We start from the raw sequence: 17,562 nt of genomic DNA, 5'->3' as shown, positions 1-17,562 counted from the left end.
CCTCTCATCTCACGGCGCAACTTCGTTCATAGCTATTTGCGATCTGCATCAGGTCGTCCTGGGACAGAAGATGAAAAATACTGTCAGCACAATTGTAGGTTACGTTCAGGTACTCGAATCCCCAGAAGAAGGGCGCACTTACACCAGAAAAACATCAACGTGATACAAGTTCAGTGTACGTTGATTTTTTCTCGGTTTGTCTCTGCTTTCCTAACAGTGCCGTCAGTGCACCTCGCGGGGTGCACTGTAGGCATTACTAAAGGTTCTTGCAGCGTCCCTTCGGCCCCTAGCTGCAACCCTTTTCATTCCTTTTACTGTGCCTCCATTCACGTCATCTTTCTTCCATCTTGCTATCCACTCTCTCCTAATGATTATGTCATAGTACAACTGCGAGGTCGTCCTCCTGTAACACCTTTCTACCTACTCTCAATTTCCGTTTCAGCGCTGAATGACCCCATAGGTCCCAGTGCTTGGCCTAAACTTTATATTCCATTCCATTCCATCAGTAATAATAATAATAATAATAATAATAATAATAATTATTATTATTATTATTATTATTATTATTATTATTATTATTATTATTATTATTATTATTATTATTAGGAAATCGGAGGTACCCTTTTCCAACAAAAGGACCACCATGAAAACGCTTGGACATCATCTGATGGCGGCCATACAAGCCAAACAGAACTCACAGCTATTAATCGAGAGACAAAAAGAACATCGAGGAGTGGTAGTAGGAGCTACAGCGGAGCAGATAATAGGCAGTGATCACCAACTGATCATTGCAGCACTGCGGGTGAAGTCAGGAGCGCCCCCCCCAATAAAGTTGACATATTATCTGTGTTTGATAAAGTCAAGCTTATCAGAGACAAACATCGAGACGCTTTTGCGAGTGAGTGTCGAAATACATTTGCAGTTCTAGAAGCCATATACCTGATGAAGAGCAGACAATTTAACGCCAAGATAGTGCATCAGTGTGCTGGAAAAGACGTGCTGGCATATCGGGTGAGACGAGAGACGCATTACAGACTAGATAAAAGTAAATGTTCAGTGTGGATACATTTCGGGGAGGAGATAAAGAAAGTAAAGTAGAATGTAAAATGAAACGGAGATCAAGAAGAGGGCAAACAGGCTGTTAACAAAACCAAGGGAAAATATGGGGTTTCCACATGTACTGTAGATGAAGTGATAATGAAAGGGAGATTGAGATGACATGGACATTTCCTTTTTGTGGGCACCAGAATAGTCTAAAGTCCCAGTTCTACTTGGATGAGAACTATGAGAAGAGAGGCTGAGATGAATATATATATATATATATATATATATATATATATATATATATATATATATATATATATATATGTATATATATACATACATATATACATATATACATATATATACATATATATATATGTATATATATGTATGTATAAATATTATATAAGTATAAATATTATATATATGTATAAATATTATATATGTATATATAATATATATATATATATATTATATATATATATATATATATATATATTTATATATATATATATATATATATATATATATATATATATATATATATATATATATATATATATAAGTGATGCTAGATCTAAACCAAGACCAGTACTTTTTATTAAAATTTTTTTAGGGGGTCCATAACAACTGGTGGAGTAACGTTCATAACCATAATAATACACTCATTCAACGCCGCGTGAAGCAAAAAGTCTCAGTGAGATTCCACCACTCTTGTCTTTCCTGTGCTTTAGCTTCCGCTCATCTCCACTCATCTCCAGCCTCTCTTCTCATAATTCTCATCCAAGTAGAACTGGGTCTTTCGACTACTCTGGTGCCCACACACAGGAAATGTCTATGCCATCTCAATCTCCCTTTCATTATCACTTCATCTACATGTAGAAACCCCATATTTTCCCTTGTGGTATCGTTTCTGACACTATTCTGCCATCTGGCTCTTAATATTCTTCTTAGAGTTATATATATATATATTTATATATATATATATATATATATATATATATATATATATATATATATATATATATATATATATATATTTGCACATACACACATATATATAGTGTGTGTGTGTTTGTGTGATTTTTATGATAACAAGCTTTGCCGAAAAATATCCTGCATCGCTGTCTATTATTTTGTTGTTAGATAGTTCTTCTAACGGCCACACCTACAAACTGTAAAATCTTACTCTGGAAAGAAGACAAAGGTATATATTCGTTACAGAAGTGACTGATTATATTTATGACTGAAATAATCTGGAAATATTTGCTATAAGACCCTACATTTTATTTTGCGTCTAGATTCATCGGTGCATGAAATATAGTTTCCTCTCACGGAACCTGGATAGATCGCTGCCTTGTGACTGACATAAGATCCCTAACAGTGCCTGCGGAATTTTACCATTTTTCCTATGGCCAGCCTTATCAGAAATTAAGCGGATATTCATGCACATTTTTTCATGTAATTCAACACAAGCAAAATGGAAAAAAGTAAGAAATAGAATAAAGTCAATCGTGTGTGTAAGCAATAAAATTGATAAACTATTTCATTTATGGTCGCAGTAAATCTATATTGATTTTCTACGAAGAAGACCGGCAAGGTAATTATTAAAATGGATTTTAGTGGTGAACCAATTTAGATACATGCGGATGTTTTTTTAAATAGATTCGAAAGCTTGGCTTCATAAGGACTGGTTCTCTTAGAATAGGTGGTGATCTCCATCAGGAGCTACTTAGATGACCCTGGCGAGTACACACGGCACAAACACTAAGCAGTTTTCTATGGCAAGTCTCTGAACACCACCACACTCTTTCTAAATAAAAAAAAAAAAAAAAAAAAAAAAAAAAAAAAATGACAAACACATTGTAATGGTTGCACTTAAGTCTTTGAACCAACATTTTCATAAAATTTATTCATCCTTGTTCCTAATTCTTAGTATAGGGGTCGTACTATATCACAGTCGTGCCAGAAAAATATACCATACCATTGGGTCCAGATCCAGTTCTACAGTATATCCCCACACACGCCTATGAAATTCTCAGACCTTTGCTTTATCTACTAAGGAAATTATAATTAAACTCTTTCATAAGTTTATATATACTGTATATATACATACAGTATATATACATATATATATGTATACAAACATGCATACATACAATATTATATAATTCTGTAGTGAAAATGTTGCCTTCTGTCAGGTGTGGTAGTGATGATTGTGACAGTAGCAGCTGTATTTGAATTGGCAGTAAATTTAGTAATTAATTACTAAGATACTAAACTAGTGTTGTAACTAATCACGTGCTAGGGTGACAAAAATAATAGTGGCAGCTGGTAAAGAAGCACAAAATTGGTGGTAATGATGCTTGTAGCAACTGGATAAGTGGCAGACTGTTGACAAAAGTAGGATTCGCCTTCAAATGAGAGCCATCCGCAGAGGTTATGGCTAAGTTAACATCATGAGAACATGATCTGTATTTCAGTTGGTGTTATATTTACCAATGTGTCATTTTAGTTCAGATGAGTATGGACATTTGAAACCACGTTGATCCATGTTCTATCAGTGGTTTACAACTTTTCCTGTTTGATTTGTTAATGCAGAACTTTTCCCCGTTGACCGGAGCAGTATCAAGTTCCTAAGTCTACGGGCGAGGTACAATAACAAAACAAGAATCCAAAGGGAGGGAAACGAAGATTTAATGCGTCCGGTTGCTCGTTTTCAATTGTTTACGCTCCAGAAGACACTGCTGCAATTACGAAATAGAAACGATATTGGAAACGGTCTCTTGGGGCATTTTCTCTCTGCTAAAGAGAGAGAGAGAGAGAGAGAGAGAGAGAGAGAGAGAGAGAGAGAGAGAGAGCGTCGTTCAAAGTATACCTTTAGTGAACATTAGGATGTTTACTTTCGTAACATACTTAAGTATGAAATGATAAAAAATTCCATTATTATTATTCTTCTTGGTTATATTTCCACTCTTCATGTGCGTCACTGTTTCTCCATTCGTATTGATGAGATTGACAGCTTCCCTATAGAAAACAGAATATGACCAATAGTTATGGAGAGTCTGAGTCCCGGACGTCTTTCTTTAAAGAATGTACACAAGAAAGCTCTCGTATGAAAGCTAAACACTACTCATTAGAGATAAGTATATCTTTGATTTGAAGTTCTGAAGTTACATATATATATATATAGTTATATGGTTATATATATATATATAAAGAATCATCTTGAATCATCTTAGGTAGATATAAGGTAAATCTTTAGTTTCAGGATAAATGAATTTGTGCGTAAATCAAAATTTTATTTTCTCTCTCTTTCGAATGTGGTTCGAACTGAACTGCAGATAAAAAAAATAAAGATGATGCTTAAATAACGAATAAAAAAAAACAAACAAATCACCTCTCGGGTGATTATTGGCTGGAATATGTATAAACATGATTTATCTCTGCAGTATGGTAACCTATAGAAGTATATTTACAATCCACACAGACGAATATCGAAAACGCCTTTGCTTCAGTTAGATTGTTAAATCGATCAATGACTTCGACATATATTTCAATGGTATTTTATTTACTTCGGAAAGTGAAAATTTTAATGGTTTAGTCTCCACAGACAAACATATCATTAACGTTAGGTAAATATGTAATGTATAATAGTCTCTGATAAATATATCACATTCGTTTTCTATTTGCATAGTTTAGTATACTATTTGTTCAAAAGATGGCGCTGCTGACGTCAACCCGCCCTAAGGCCTTATCGTTGCAGTTGCTAACAATAGTATTATGATTTCTTTATTTTTGCGTTGAATGCGAAATGTCTACCATTTACTCTCGCTAAAATTGTACTATTTTTAAATCAAAGTCCTTCAGTACTTCTTTTTAAATAAAGAAGACCGTATTCCCTTTAAGAAAATAATCGACAAGAAACGAAGTACGACACCTTCCCCCTCGAGCAAGAACGAGCGTTAGTGACTGTTAGCAGTGCGGAGAGACTGGTAGTGTCGCTCGAAATCTTGACTTTTCAATAGACAGTGAATTTTTTGTATTGTCTTCAGTGTGGATTTATTATGATAAAGAGGATTCGTGGATAAACTGCCGACACAGAGGTAAGTCAACAGATTTATGGTCGCGGTGCGTCTTTATGAATAAATGGTATAATTTAACAGAATTTTGCTCCTGTTTTGAGAGCAGGTCCAAAGCACTGGGTTGTAAGTTCACCCCTGGTTGAAGTTGGACCACGGGGTGCAAATTTTGAATGGGTTGGACCGGGTCCTTTCTTTCTCAGACACACCGATGCCCTAACTGGTTTGTCATGATGTGAAGGCCGTGAAAGATACCTCCTCTACAGTTAAATTTTACTCTTCTTTTCAAAATGTATTCTTTTGGAGCTGTAGATCATCCTGATTTACATTCTGTACTTGTCTCTTTTTAATTAGCTTTCGTCTCAACTCAAAGGATTTTCTGTCTCGGTTGTAATGTGATTGGGCAGGTGGTGACATCTTGTCCCCCCTATGTTAATTTAAGGTGGAAACTCCAATATCCTTACAAATTCCTCAAGGCAAATAGGTCTAGGTCTTTCATTCAGAAAGAATGGGATTAGTAATTAGGTCATGTGCTGAACATTGAGCAGTGGCCGGTTGGATATAAATAGTAAAAAGTAATTTTTGACAAGTGACACACCCCTGGTGACACAGAAGGCCCTCAGTCCTAATATTGAGGGAGTTCATTAAGTTTAATTAAACGTAATTGCTGGCCCCTGCTTTGCTTACCGTGAAAAGAATGTGCACATTGTGATTGACACTGTGGTTGCATTTAAGCTTGTTTGTATTTTTATTTAATGGTGACTAGTGATGTGTCGATTCGCGAGCGAAGATGGGAGTTAGGCTAGGCCTACGGTTGTGTTGCTCACCAGAATATAGGCCTAACCAGCTCCATCAAACTTTTTGCGCCAGTTAAAAGTTCTTTCGAGACCGACCAACATTTGATTGCTCGAAACTCGGTGCTCACCCATCTCCTGTGGGGCATCACTTGCTATGTACACTCATTGCAAGATATTGATTGTTGCACATCCATTTTTCAGATAATTCACATCAGTAGACAATTAAGTTAGTCAAATTTGTGTGGGTTATCCTTGGCTGATTTCACTTTTCTTCGAAGACTTCTTGGCTCGCTTGCTGTTGTTGCTTTCTAAACAGTTGATAAACGGTTTATATGAGTATCACCAATGAAAGAATAGACACTTCGCGCCGATGGATCTCAGTTTTAAAGGCTGAGTTATGCTCTAACATTGATAACTCTTCCCTGCCATATTGTTATTATTTCTGCTGAAAGTAAAAAGCACGTTAAAAAACACGAACAGTCTGAAAGAATGGCAGAATATAAACGTAAAAATAACTGGATTATACCCGTAGATTTGGTCACAGGTCACATTTTATTATTTTTAATCCTTTAGAGTTGAAAGTAATAGCTATTACATCGAATGCATTCACTTTCAATACTACATGCTTAATAGAGGGTCTTCAACCCTGTCCACATTTTTATTAACGATGGATACAGACGATAAACATGATTTATCATGTTTTCATCCTAACAGTCGTTGTTAGCAGACGATTGTCCAAAAGTCCTTCATCCACAGTCGTTGTTTGTCCAAAAGTTTTCCGTTGTACTGAATAGTATTGTTCGTTGGAATACTGTAAATGATACTTCTGTATGCTCATGCCCATGTGTGCGTGCGTTTGTGTTTTTTTCTAGTGGAATTAGTTTCCCCACAATTATTCAGTATTGGATGTTTATTGCATTCTTAAACGTTACTTTGATATATATCCTTGAAGCTCAAGTTTAACCGCAGTTTGGTACAAATACTAGCATCTTTGATTTGACACGATATCGTTACTGAAAATTTTAAGTAGTCGACAGAAGTCACTTCTCTTCAAAGATGGGAATGTTTTTCTTTTGCAGTGTAGTTAGTTTTCTAGCATGGTTGTCCTACCCAGAATCTTACTCATTAAGAAAGGTATGCCGCCGCTCCCCTCCTCTCCTCTCTCCCACCCTCTCTCCCTCTCCTCCCCTCTCCACTCCCCCTCCTCTCCCCCTCTCTCTATAAAATAATATATATATATATATATATATATATATATATATATATATATATATATATATATATATATAATTTACTTTCCTTAGTGCTGTTGCCAGAAAGAGCGATAATTATTGCAATCATGAGTAAATACTTTCCACACTACCATATTTCAAGCAAATTGGCTTAGTTCGTAGAGTTGTCGGCTATCACTCGCTAGGCCCGAGTTCGAGTGTCCGGCCGGCTAATGAAGAATTAGAGGAATTTATGTCTGGTGATAGAAATTAATTTCTCGCTATAATGTGGTTCGGATTCCACAATAAGCTATAGGTCCCGTTGCTAGGTAACCAATTGGTTCTTAGCCACGTAAAATAAATCTAATCCTTCGGGCCAGCCCTAGGAGAGCTGTTAATCAGCTCAGTTGTCTGGTTAAACTAAGATATACTATAGTTCTTGATAAAATGCTCTCCAAACCTTATCTGACCATGAGCGGGTTTTTTAATAGTTGCAGTGTCCTTGATTTGATATATCTTCGGAGGTAAGTGCTTACTATATACTGAAGGTCTTTCACACGAAAACAAACTATGCTTAAGAAGCATGAAGATGGCGAATGCACTAGGGATGAGTAAAGGAGTTATATACTGTAGTTGCGCAAGCCTTTGGTTTGTGTATAAGGAGTACACAGTTCCGATTTTTTTTTAGATAGGCTTTGGGAGTTGAGCTGCCCATGGAGGCTGAATGGTCTACATGTCTCAAGTGTGAGTTTTCTCCCCAAAATACCATATCATCCATGAGTCGAACGGTTAAATCGTGATGTATCTCTAGTTCAAAATACTTTTGTTTTGTAAGGTTCTTTTCAACTTATCATTTTAATGTTAGTTGTGGTTGGGCCTGTTGGAACCGCTATTAGTGTTATTTCTTTCCATAATTTCGCGTTGTATGGACTTTAGTAAATTAATTATTGAAGTATGCTACCAGCTCGTGTATACTCATGACCAATTTACAAGGAAAAGGCTGCTTGACAAAGCAGCACCAATTTCATTATATATTCAGTGTGCTTCGTTTGTTGTATCGTAACCCAATTACGATTTATTGTGAATAGTAGTTCTTTGCCTTTCATCTTGGCCAATGAGGTTTACTGGTTCTTTATTCTTTCAAGGAAGTGACCTTTTGGAGGAATAATGTCGTAAAATTCCAGGACACATTATTAAGCTCTTTTCATGATGTTGAAAAGTGCTTTGTTTGGTGGAAATGTAAGATAGATTAGGTAACGGTAGTTTCACTGAGAAAATTATATTGGTGCATGGCTTCTGTCTGTGCAACAAAACATGACTTGATTGGCTTGTCTGTTATCAAGAAGCGTGCAGTTCGAGAGTTTATGTCACTGTATAGCTTTGTTTTAGTCCTGCACGTTTCGACGTGTGAACTTTGAAATCATTAAACTGTTTTCATTTTGAATTTTAGTGCATTAGTTGAAAATGCCAGTTTGTACTTAATTCTGTCGTTATGTTGTTAGGACAAAATGGGAACGTTTTCCCAAAGCGAGATAATTAATGTAATGTAAGATTAGATACGTTTGAATTAGGGTTTCGAGAAGAAGAACAATTAACAGACTTTCATGATTCTTCATCCCCAGAAAACCAGTTTGATGAAGATATATTTAGAAGCTGGCCCTCTCCTCTAGGAAAGGCACTTGGAATTAATACAGGGGTTGTACACAAATAACTTTGAAGTGACGGTTATGTAATTATTACTGGCTCGACGGTGTTCTTTTTTAATTACCGTCCCCCGGATGATTTTTAAGAAAAACTTTAATCTACTTAATGCACAGGAGGGTGAGTTGATGGTTAATTAAGTATACCTTAGTTTAACCAGACCACTGAGCTGATTAACAAGCTCTCCTGTGGCTGTCCCGAAGGATTAGACTTATTTTACGTGGCTAAGAACCAGTTGGTTGCCTAGCAAAGGGACCTACAGCTTATTGTGGAATCCGAACGACATTATAGCGAGAAATGAATTTCTATCACCAGAAATAAATTCCTCTAATTCTTCATTGGCCGGTCGGAGACTCGAACTCTGGCCTAGCAGTGTGCTAGCCCAGAACTCTACCGATTCATCCAACGAGGAACTAATTCAGCGACTTGACAATAGACCTGCGTATTTTGGTTTCCTGATAACGTTTCTCAAGTAAGTTTTTTTTATGCATTTGAAATTGTGCAAACTTAAAAGTCGGTCCGATCATTATTTGTACATAGCTTGAAACATCTCTTGAGAAAATTGTCAATAAGCTCTTTATCTACCAGTAGTCTCTCTCTCTCTCTTTTATCGTACCCAAAAAGGAATGTTTCAGAGAGAAAAGGAATTAAAGTTTTATCTCATTTGTTAATTTTCTAACCAGTTGTTGCACGCCGTCCGTCTCTTGACCGTTTTGTTTTAACGCCCTCACCTACTAATAGTATTGTAAGTCTACTGTTTTCTCCGTTTTCACAGCTGAACCTATCCTCTGATATCTTTTCTATGTGATCAGCCCAGTAACAACAGTTGTAAAATTATCCTCATTTAACGAAGAGACGGGATACAGGTCTCAAGGAATGCATTAGTAGTTTGCCGTCTTGCATCTGTGTAAATTGCAATTGCGACATTTTCACACTAAGGATTGTATTACCTGGTAAGTATATTTTCATCTTATGAATAAGTTAATTAGGAAATTATTTCCCTTGACTGAATGTTTCTGTTCACTCCAGATGGCGTGTTAGTACGGTGAGCCTTCTTCACAGATATAGTTTAGCTGGTAAATTGTTGTTTAGGTATCGGACAGAATTCTGAAATATCAAATTTTGTAGCTCGAGATGTTGGACCGGCAAGTATAGAATATTGTATAGGATGTCAGTTTCTGTACGACTGTAATTAGTAAAACGGAATGTTAATGCAATCTTGGTCTTTGAACGGACTTTTTCTAAGCTGCTGCGGGACCTCCTCAAACAAGGGAAGTCATTAAATGTGATAGTTGACGATGGTTGTCGAAAATTGTTTTCCAATATTTTGAATATAGTTTGAACTAGTTCAGTGATGTAATATGCATTTTAAGTGAATTGTGTTGCCATGAATATTTGAACCAGTCAGCGTCCCAATGGGATTACTCAGTTCAGTAAATGTATTTTTGAACCATATGACGTGGAGTCTGTAAAAGGAATTCATTTGTAGTCTGGTAGTTGATGCTTTCTGCCTGAATAATGTTCCGACTATTTTTGTTTTTTCCCGATGGGTAACAATCACGTTTATTTAAAGGTGAAGGTAAAATAAGACTCTTTTCTTGTTTTGAATCTTGGTCTATTTCAAACAGTGTACGAAGATTAGTTACCCAAGATTTTTGTTATTAACTTCGTGTTTGTGTAACAGTAGTCATAACTGTATGCTGTATCTTCCAGTCTGATGTCTTGGGAGCAGCGCCTTTGGAAAGTCTTACCTTATGCTAGTAACCGAGATTTATGTTCGTTAGCTTTGTGTATCACTTGCCCCAGCCCATGCCCTCAGTGGTTCTTTCTTTAAGCAGCCAGCTCTTTGTGAGTCATGATGAAGCATTTCACCTCATGGTTATAAAACGGGAGTGATCATTATTTGTTCTGATGAATCAGACGGCTGTGTTCAACGCATTAGTCAAAGTTGCTGTAGAAAAATGTTCCATGAGGATGGTGGTAGTAAGTATTGCACTGCTCTGATGAGACGTTTGTGAAGGGTTTGTCATATCGGGCTTGGTTTATGCAACGTCATGTTCAGTACAGGCCAGGCTTGTCGGTCACACGCTTGTCACTAACTCTCTCACTGTGTTACCTGGGTGGAAGGCGCTCTTCTCTCAATGTGAGGTTGAGAGAGGTGGGGATTGCAGTTGTATGTTCATGCTCCTAATTCCTTGTCCTCCGCTTCTACGGTAAACGAAGCATTCAGTTTCTTTGCTCCCAAACAGCTATCACTTGTGCTGCTATCCTGTATATTTTTTTAACTAAGCATTAAGCATTTTTTTTTACTAAGTGTGTGTGTACTTCTTTCGATATCAGTGAATAAGATAAGCTCTTGCGCTTTCTTATTGGGAATTCTGTCGATTTGAGATTTCAAAGGGAAAATGACAAATGTTTTTTTGCTTTTGGATAGGACTTGGCTTTTCTTCGTCAATAACTCTTGTGTGCAATAGTAGGCTAATGGGTTTTCCTGGTCTTTGCAGACTTTTGTGCTCTGTCGTGACGTAACTGCGTGTTTTCAAGATTTTTCTTTGTTGATTTACTGTTGACCCTTCCTTACTCGTTGTCACACTTCCCGACGGTGTTTGAAATACAAAGAAATGAACTGGATATCATCACTCCATTTTAATAGTACAGACCTCATTGCTAGTGGTGCTTGATTCCCCAGAATGATAGGACATGCCCCCAGCAGTATAGCTATGCCCCAGAGCTGGCCTATCCTTAATAGCCCTTCCCCCATTTCCGTTCCGTCTTCCCTCTAAAAGTGCTTGATCTCCCATCTAAAAGTCTCTATCTATCTCTGTTAGGGTTCATTTTCTCCTTGCTAACCGTTTCATGTTTTTTTCAGGCTTGCGTTGTTGAGGCAGATGTTTATTACTGTTGTTTTTATTTAATGTTATCAGTATCACAGTCATTTTCATCATCCATTACTAATGTTTTTAGTGTACGAATGAGTTTGTTTTCCGTTGGTTCGTCTGGTAATTAGCCTACCTCTGAATCATCTTGCTTTCCAGTAGCCCGTGTGAGCACGATAACCTGAGTCACCCATCCATTGCTCAATGAATCGTAGATATGCTAGAACAGGTTGATTGCAGTTGTTAATTATTCACGGGGTGTCTTTAACCTGTTTTTTATCTCCTTTCACTAGGGCATTTCAGAGTCTCTCTGGGAATATTAACTAAATAAATGCGTAATTGCATTAAGTTGATGATCATTCAGTTATAATTACTCCTATGTGTCCAACTAAAGTGATTGTATAGTATTAATCATTTGTTTCATTATTCGTATTAGCGTTTACACAAGGTCGCCAAATGCCCACTCATATTTTTTTGTGTTATATCGGAAACTTGAAGGAAATTGTAACGTACTTTATATAAGAAATCCTTATAAATGCCTTTAGGTCATCAGTGAAAAGCAAGAAAATATCGATTTAAAGTTAGCTAATCAAGAAGCAGTGAGAAAATGCTGTAACTAAATTTACTTTCCTTCGTATGATTCGACACCACGCAGTTATCAAGTTAATCCTCTATCACATTACGCCAGTGTTGTCGCTTCCGCTCTCTGACAAGTTTTTTGTTAATATACTTGAAGATCTTTAAAAAAGTTTTGTAGCTCACAAGTTTTCTAGTTTTCTGATTTTACAGAAGTCAAGACCTCCGTATAGTTTGCTCATTTAGGATTTATGTATGTATTTGTATGAAGGTATGTCGGCGACTCACCGTTCTTTGTGCCAATTTTAAATTAATCTCCTGTAGCTCCGTTGACCTGAATTTCTTAGCTTTTACTTTAATGTGAATGTAGGCTATAGAGTTTTCAGGGTTGCTCAGAAGATCAAAATTCTTGCCTGCCTAAGTTAAGTTAATAATAAAAATTGAAGTATAAAGGGATATTTTCGAGTGATCATTGAACGGTCAGGTGTGTAGTTCGGTGTAGGGAGGAAGAGCCGACGTTGCTGAAGGAAGCGAGGGGCAATATGGCGGGAAACAAGTAATGATAAGGGACGGTCTCAGGAGATGAGGGGAAGTTGTGTCTTGACCTCATTATGGAAGGATGCCTGCGTTTTCCTCTGCACCCATAAGGTCTAGTCCTTTATTTAGTGGTTGAGGGAACAACTTGTTGATGTGTGCTTTTAATTAGAATTGACATAGTACACTGTTAGTATTAGTAATAAGGTAAACACGATTTTTTCCAGTTTTGTGATACTGTTTATTCCAGTTTCAGAGAAACAGAAAATGCTAGCTATAATTATAATATATTTTACTTTGTGTTTCGTGTTTCTTGTTGAAGATCATTTCTAGTAGTATGTCGTATCGATAAAGTTTGTTGGGTTGCATATTCTATTGAAATGACATTTAAGACTTACGTAATGCGTGCTTTTTCTTTTATTTTAGGGTGAATCAGGCATGTATCGTTTATAAGGAAATGCACATTTCATATTTTCATGAAAATCTAATTTGCTTCGTTTATGAATTTAAAATGTTGCATGGGATCTCCCAAACATTGTGTGGTGGTTACAGATTTCTTGTTGCATAAGGGATTAATTAGGAGTTTTCTAATGCAGTAGATATGCCATGAGCGTTACGAATACCAATTTATTCGTAAGAATTTCATTCTTGGTGCAGTGATTAATTGTGCAAATTACGAAAGCCATGTCAGTTCCAAAGGTATGCACATGAGTTACGTTTTTGAAGTCATCTTAGACTTTGATTGACCTTTTATTCTGCTTCAGACAAAGAACTCAAACTGAACAGGAATGACATTGGTTGACAATAGAATGATTGCAGATCATTTGTCTTTGGAAAAAAGGAAGCACGACACACACAGGTCGGCATTTCTCTCGACAAAGATAAATGATCTTGGAGGGATGGCAATAAAATGGTAATTTGGAAGATAACGTTGGTGCGCAGTCTCGGAGGCTTTGTTGTCGTTTCATGTGTTAGATGTAAATGTATCGTTTATTAATTAGCTGTTTAGAAAGATGTAAATGTATCGTTTATTAATTAGCTGTTTCTAATAAAATCCTTGTACTGTCATTAATCTTCATATTCTGCATGATGGTTTTTTTCATAACTGATAAGCACTTTAGCATCTTATCTTGTCTTCAGATTTTTATCGCATTGGACACCGAGGAACCCTGAGCAATTTATCAGGTATTCCCAATAAGTGACTTTCACTTTCTTTTGAAAGGGCACCGACTTTTTATAACGATATACAAAAAATTATATTACAAACTTTTTGTATGGACTGCCGATACGGGGCATTTCTTTTGTATTGTAAAATTCACACCATATGTTTTCTAAAGTGAACTGGCATTTTTGTAAGCCGTTCGAGCAGATGAATTTTTAGCCCACCCCTAAATTGTTGCCGATTTACCTTAAAAAAAAAATGGCAGCGTGTAAAAGTATTAGGGGCTCATCTATTCCCTAAGCATGGGTCGAGGCCTAAAAGGCGTGATTTTTGGGTACTATCAGTGATATCCGACTTAAAAAAATTTTATTGGTTAACATCAGAAATTAGATTAAAAAACATGTGGGTATGTGAGGAGTCTTCCTGTTTTGGTTTTACATAATGACAGGTCATTTAGGATCGTAACCCATACATGACCCTCAAGGTCATCACTAAATTTCGTGAGGATTGTTTACATTGTGGTTACCACACTTCAAGTTATTTTATTTATTATTATACCGATTACCTCTGTGGTTATATGATTTCTCACAGATCGACATTACTGTGATATTCCCCGTAGGGGAGTAGTGCCGTCAGTGCACCACTATAGGTATTACTTAATGGTCTTTGACGTCCCTTCGGCCCCTAGCTGCAACCCCTCTCATTCCTTTTACTGTACTCCCGTTCATATTCTCTTAATTCCATCTGATTTTCCACCCTCTCTAACATTTGCTTCATAAAATGCAACTGCGAGGTATTTCTCTTCTTACACCTTTCAAACCTTCTTAGTGTCAGTTTCACTTTCAGTGCTGAACGACCTCATATGTTCCAGCGATTGGCCTTTGACCTAAATTCTATATTCTATTCTATTACTGTGGTATTGATTTTATCAAAAGCAAACCTGAGAGTTATATCACTAGAAGCAACAGTAGTGGCATTCTGCATTTGCGTCATCCTGAAATTGCCCGTATATAATAAGGGAAGCAGTGGCACTTATGCAAGTCTCTGGAGTGTTTGGTGGAGGATGTGTCGAGCTGGAGGTGGAGAGTTGGTCTTTCCTTGTTCCCAGTGGAGTTTATTGTGAGTCATTGTTATTGACGCCGGGAATACCAGCATATTGGACGCATTGAATCAGATGCATTGCATCTAATTCGGTGGTCTGTCAAGGACCATGTTTTATCTAGTGGTGGTCATTCTCACAAGAGAAGCAGAAAAGTAAGGGCTACTGTAACCGATGATTTTTTTTTATCTTATAGGCCTAGTTGTCCTAAAGTTGTACATGCCACCTGTGCATGGGCTTTAAATTAAAAATTGCCCAAGTTATTATCACTGAAATTTCTTTAAGTTAATTTTAACCTTCGTGATAATGGAAGGGGTGGCTCTGAAGAGGAAATAACCCAGGTGATAAACTCACATTTTACTGCAGAAGAGTGGATGAACATGGTACAGAAAACCACATTTAAGCTTCCTACGCCTACACAGAAGGCTCATTGTAATCCTGTCAGGCCCCCCTACATGAACATTGTCAAGTCAACCATTTAAAATTGTTTGCTACTGCAGTGTTGGCAAGATGTACTACGTCAACGCTTTTGCTGTAGTTACGTAGTGCCAGTGCCTGAAGGTTAAAGGGTTCGGATCTCAGGGAGAGAAAATTTCATCAGTATGGCCATAACAACCACTTTGGACAGTGTCAGAGCAGTCTATTAAAATGAGGACTAGGCTAGTCGCTGTGGTATGAAGCGATACCAGCTGAACATTCCCGTCCTTGGAAATGTCAGTGGTTTGGCTTTGAGATGTCGACCTCAAGGCAGGGGAGTGCCTTTTTGTAGATTGTAGACCCTATGGAAAGCAGTGTCAACTAAATGACAATTGAGCTGCTTCTCCTTGCTTTTCCTCTTGTGGGTTGCCAGGAAGAGAAAATACTAGCATTTTGCTGTTGTGAGTAGTATGGAATTTACCCAAAGGCTGGTGCATAAATATATTAACCTTATACTTTGTATTGATATTGCAAAACACACACACACACACACACACACACACACACACACACACACACACATATATATATATATATATATATATATATACACACACACATATATATATATATATATGTGTGTGTGTGTGTGTGTGTGTGTGTGTGTGTACTTAGTAAGTAAGTACATGTAGTTTATGTTTGTAATTATATGATGAAAAGAATCCATTACCATATGTCAGATTTCATGTTTTGGTCTTCAACACTGAGGGCTTAATATGCAAGTGTCTTCGGGCCCTTGGTAGTTCATATTGTTGTCATCACTGTGTGTTTTCTCTTTATTGTTATCTGTTGTAGATTTTGTTTTGAAAACTTAGTTTATTGGGATATTTATGTTGTGTTACATGCTCTAGGCCTGTGGATTTTGTTGAGTGGTTTATCTCTTAGGTATAGGCTGGTGGGGTCTGTTTGCCGAGTAGCTATTTTTATAGAACATTTTTAATGTTATTAAGTAGGTTAGATAATTTTGCCTCTTTTTGTCACATTAGTTTTTACTGTATATAAAAAAATTCATGGGTTGCCTTTTGTGGTTTTGCATCTGTGGTCATCTTATGAAAGTATTGCACTTTAATAAATAATCCCGTTGAGAAGCTAAGTTTTCCTTTGTGTCTGGCATTGGTTTTGTTGTGGATCCTCATAAGAAGAGGTTAAAATGAGAGAGAGAACTGGGTTATAGTTACACGGTAAACAGGTTCAAGAGATTAAAGTGAGGTGCTGTCATTCTTTTTCTGTGGTGGGGCCGTCTAAAAAAGTATCTCATCGTATGGGTGCGCGCCAATGAGAATTTTTGTAACGGATAACAGCAGATACTGTGTGTGTGTGTGTGTGTGTGTGTGTGTGAGAGAGAGAGAGAGAGAGAGAGAGAGAGAGAGAGAGAGAGAGAGAGACTATGGTGCCCAACTACAAAGGCTTGCAGGGCCCGTTCGGAGATTGAATTTCATGACGAAATTCGATCTGATAGGACCTCCATTTCTTCTCAGTCTTCTCCCTACGCAGACTTTAGGAAGATTTTGTTCTGACTTCGTAATGGCTATCGAGTGTATTGGCTACAGTACGGATAATCGTTTTAAACGTTCCATTTTCCTGTATATTATTAAAAATCACACACATGAGCTTGATTTAATTATCAACAGAAGCCACAGGAAATGTTAAAAAGGAAATGATAATTTGCCACTACTTTCGCGTATTATACACATCCCCTGGGCCACATCGTGTATTATACACATCCCCGGGGGCACACAGATGTGTACAGTACACGTTTGTGCATCCGAGAAAACTGCACGGTGGTCACTTTCCTTACATTTTTTACTTTTTAATACATATATATATATATATATATATATATATATATATATATATATATATATATATATATATATATATATATATATATATATATATATATATACATACATACAGTATATGATGTTTCAATAATAACCATTTCCCCAAAAACGGGTTGGTTTCAGAGATGAAATAACGTAATAGGTGATGTCACTTAGATT

General features: G+C 36.8%; 1 protein-coding gene across 4 annotated transcripts in view; it reads left to right on the top strand.

Annotated features, from left to right (window-relative positions):
* The first annotated feature begins 5,011 nt into the window (after positions 1 to 5,011).
* The window catches only part of CdGAPr (GTPase-activating protein CdGAPr), an 842,258-nt gene continuing 829,707 nt past the window's right edge, over positions 5,012 to 17,562 (top strand). For 3 of the 4 annotated variants that reach the window (XM_067112526.1, XM_067112522.1, XM_067112521.1), the window contains exon 1: positions 5,012 to 5,150. The gene's annotated coding sequence lies outside the window, so the exon portion shown is untranslated. The remainder of the gene's footprint in view (positions 5,151 to 17,562) is intronic. The other variant, XM_067112523.1, reaches the window with a different exon arrangement.

This window comes from Macrobrachium rosenbergii, chromosome 12, assembly GCF_040412425.1.
Source record: "Macrobrachium rosenbergii isolate ZJJX-2024 chromosome 12, ASM4041242v1, whole genome shotgun sequence".
Lineage (NCBI taxonomy): Eukaryota > Metazoa > Arthropoda > Malacostraca > Decapoda > Palaemonidae > Macrobrachium > Macrobrachium rosenbergii.
The sequence above is the reverse complement of the archived record's forward strand: the minus strand, read 5'-3'. Positions and strand labels throughout refer to the sequence as shown.